We start from the raw sequence: 4,223 nt of genomic DNA on the forward strand, positions 1-4,223 counted from the left end.
CCTGACCAACCAGGAAGCCAACACCATAATTGCTCTTTGGCAGAACCTGGATGACCGGGACAAGGAACGGGTGGTGTATGACAGTCGATGCCGAAAGAGACTGCTGAGTGGACGCTTCAAGGTCCCGAAGAAGCCCACTCACCCTGGTGTAGAGAGCACCACCAGATGTGTGCTGGGTGCAAGCAGCGCACCTGCTCAGTGGCCTGACTGTTGCCGTCTGGTGGAGACCATCTTCATCAGACTTTGCACTGTCCACCCAAGCCCCAAAAGAAAAGGCAAGGGAGCCCTGTCAAGATGGTCTCTGATCCTGCAAGACTATCGCAGGATAAGGCAGCTTGTACTGGGCAACAGCTTGGTGATGGGAGGAACATCCATGCAGCTGGTGGAGGTTAACCAGAACACTCTGATTCAGTGGTATAACAAAAGACAGAAAAAGCAGGAGCTGTCTGTGCTGCTTCAGGGCATTCAGTTGCCTCAGCCCCTCCCTGAAGCTCATGAGCCTCTCCAGGTAGCCAAACGTCTACGGACTGAGCCAGAACAACCAGGGGAGCAGCACCAGTACAAGCTACCAGAGAGTACAGCTGTTCAGGCAAAGCAGAGGCAGACTTCTGTTGGGCGACCCCCTCTCAGACCCAAGGCACCAGCGCAGAGTCAGACGTTGCTGACACCATCTGCATCTGGAGCATCACTGCAGATGGTACCAAATATACTTATACCATCAGCACCAGGTTTCCAGGGTGTGCCCATGTTCCAGGCTGTGCCAATGTTCCAGGGTGTGCCAATGTTCCAGGGAGTGCAAATGATCCAGGGCATCCCAATGGCCCAGGGGATGCAAATGGTACAGCCACTGTTACAGCCAACAGCTGTAAAGGGCACCCGCTTACCCGCTTCACCAGCTGCCAATCCAGACGCCATGCCCAAGAGACCCTACAGGAGAACCGTAGAGGCCAACACTTGCAAAAAATGTGGGCAATTTAAAACAAGTGCTACAGGACATAGCCAGTACAGGGGCAGGGTGTACTGCCCACAGACTGAGACTGTTTCAAAAGAGGTGTGGTTGGAGGAAATGCGGAGAACCATTTCCAAATAATGTATATATTTTCATGTATATAGCATCATGTATATAGTGTAAACAGTTGTTTAAATAGTTAATACTTGTTGAATATTATTTAATTGTTTTTTTTAACGTTATTTAACATTTTAACTTTTTATTTCTTGTTTTTGAAAACCTATTTAACTCTTCATTTTATTTATTTATTTTTAAAACATGTTACCAGTATTTAACATTTTAATATTCATTACTGTTCTGTTGGCATGATTGGAAAATAAAAACAAATTGGCAAGTGATTTCTTTTTGACTTTGACTTTCATATAACACTAGTTCATCAGAACACTGCAACAATATAACATTTGTATATAAAAAATATAATTTATACATTTTGTTATTCTTGTGATTGACATTTTCAGCATATTAGTTACTATTTAATGGGTTGCATCTTTGTTCATTACAAATAACAGATTTGCAAGTGTCTTGTTTGAATGTAACCTAAAAAAATACTTAATCAGATCAATAATAATACAACAACTACTAAATAATAACACTGTTCCATTGGCAATTATATATTTTTATGAAAGAATATCAAAGAAACACAACAAACAAATTACATATGTATATTTTATTAACACTGGAACAGTATGCATTCAAAAAGAATTTGCTTATTTACTTTTACTTTCATATACCACAATATTTCATCAGTACACTGCACCAATATAACATTTGTATTTAAAAAGATAATTTGTCCATTTTGTTATTCTTGTGACAGACATTCTTCATATTAGTTACTATTTAATGGGTTGCATCTTTGTTCGTTGCATAATAATGCAAATAACATTTTTTTTTTAATGAAAGAATATCAAAAAACAACAAACAAATTACATATGTATATTTTATAAACACTGGAACAGTATGCATTAAAAAATTTAGCTTATTTACTTTTACTTTATTATAACAATATTTTATCAGTACACTGCAACAATATAACATTTGTATATAAAAAATATAATTTGTAAATTTTGTTATTCTTGTGAAACATTTTACAGCATATAAGTTACTAATTAATGATTTGCATCTTTGTTCATTGCATAATAATGCAAATAACATTATTTTTCATGATAGAATATCAAAAAACACAACAAACAAATTAAATATGTATATTTTATTAAAACGGGAACAGTATGCATTCAAAAATAATGATTATTTATTCAAATAATAAATATTACAAAAAGTTGTCTTTAGCTGGATTCGAACCCCGGTCTTGGTGCACACCTGCAATAGAAAACAGTGTGATATAAATGCGTGATTTTCACACACGAAGAAACCGGAAAATGTATCATAAGATCTATGCTAATGAAGGCATATCTTTGAACATCAAATTTCAGCCTTTCTTTTCTTCGTTTTTTCTTTCTCTTCTTCCCCCTCTCTTTTTCTTCCCTCCCCTTTTCTTCCCTCCCCTTTTCTTCCCTTCTTCCCTTCTTCCCTCCCCTTTTCTTCCCCCCCCTTTTCTTCCCCCCCCTTTTCTTCCCCTCTTCCCTTCCCCCCCCTTTTCTTCCCCTCTTCCCCCCCCTTTCTTCCCCCCCCCTTTCTTCCCCCCCCCTTTTCTTCCCCCCCCCCCTTTTCTTCCCCCCCCCCCCTTTTCTTCCCCCCCCCCCTTTTCTTCCCCCCCCCTTTTCTTCCCCCCCCCCCTTTTCTTCCCCCCCCCCCTTTTCTTCCCCCCCCCCTTTTCTTCCCCCCCCCTTTTCTTCCCCCCCCCCCTTTTCTTCCCCCCCCCCCTTTTCTTCCCCCCCCCCTTTTCTTCCCCCCCCCCTTTTCTTCCCTCCCCTTTTCTTCCCCCCCCCCTTTTCTTCCCCCCCCCCTTTTCTTCCCCCCCCCCTTTTCTTCCCTCCCCTTTTCTTCCCTTCTTCCCTTCTTCCCTCCCCCCCCTTTTCTTCCCCCCCCTTTTCTTCCCCCCCCTTTTCTTCCCCTCTTCCCCCCCCTTTTCTTCCCCCCCCTTTCTTCCCCCCCCTTTCCTTCCCCCCCCCTTTCCTTCCCCCCCCCCTTTCCTTCCCCCCCCCCCTTTCCTTCCCCCCCCCCCTTTCCTTCCCCCCCCCCTTTCCTTCCCCCCCCCCTTTCCTTCCCCCCCCCCCTTTTCTTCCCCCCCCCCCCCCCTTTTCTTCCCCCCCCCCCCCCCTTTTCTTCCCCCCCCTTTTCTTCCCCCCCCTTTTCTTCCCCTCTTCCCCCCCCTTTTCTTCCCCCCCCTTTCTTCCCCCCCCTTTCCTTCCCCCCCCCTTTCCTTCCCCCCCCCCTTTCCTTCCCCCCCCCCCTTTCCTTCCCCCCCCCCCTTTCCTTCCCCCCCCCCTTTCCTTCCCCCCCCCCTTTCCTTCCCCCCCCCCCTTTTCTTCCCCCCCCCCCCCCCTTTTCTTCCCCCCCCCCCCCCCTTTTCTTCCCCCCCCCCCCCCCCCCCCCCCCCCCTTTTCTTCCCCCCCCCCCCCCCCCTTTTCTTCCCCCCCCCCCCCTTTTCTTCCCCCCCCCCCCTTTTCTTCCCCCCCCCCTTTTCTTCCCCCCCCCTTTTCTTCCCCACCTTTGTTGGACTATTGTTCCCCAGCTTGAACGCAGCGCCTTAGACCGCTCAGCCATCCTGACATGACAGCCAGTGATGAGCAGCATTTTTCCACCTACACTGAATGGCAGATGATCTAGAATCTAGGGGTTAACGCTCACCTGAGTCACAGCACATGCCACGTTAGCGCAGTTAGGCAGCGCGTCAGTCTCATAATCTGAAGGTCGTGAGTTCGAGCCTCACACGGGGCAGAATGGTGCTTTTTGATACACGGGACCGTGTAAATAAAGGAGCTGCTTTCTGTATTCCCTTTTATGCCTTTGTCCATTTCTTCATATGCACTGTAATTGAAATCCAGTGTTTTTTTAAGACTAATGTTGAACAAATGCAGTAATAGTATTACTCTCATATTCATGTCATATGTGTCAGTGTTGTTACAATGTTTTGTTAAGGCTTATATCATTCTTGCATTCTAATGGCATGTCTTGTTAATGCTAATGTAATGTTTTACATGACATTCCTTGAATCTTGTGTCATGACACTCCACCCCATGTCCCCAAACCCATGACATTTCATTCCAAGAAATTTCCAAGAATCCTTGCCATGAAATTCTACTGCATCTTCTTC

The 4,223-nt window shown here is 45.5% G+C and overlaps 1 non-coding gene across 1 annotated transcript; it reads left to right on the top strand.

Annotated features, from left to right (window-relative positions):
* Window positions 1-3,773: 3,773 nt before the first annotated feature.
* Window positions 3,774-3,847, top strand: trnam-cau (transfer RNA methionine (anticodon CAU)). Its single transcript has one exon. It is a non-coding gene; the product is annotated as a tRNA-Met (tRNA).
* Window positions 3,848-4,223: the final 376 nt, after the last annotated feature.

The sequence above is a fragment of the Siphateles boraxobius genome, unplaced genomic scaffold (assembly GCF_051911475.1).
Source record: "Siphateles boraxobius isolate OS27281-9 unplaced genomic scaffold, OSU_SipBor_1 6, whole genome shotgun sequence".
NCBI classification, from domain to species: domain Eukaryota; kingdom Metazoa; phylum Chordata; class Actinopteri; order Cypriniformes; family Leuciscidae; genus Siphateles; species Siphateles boraxobius.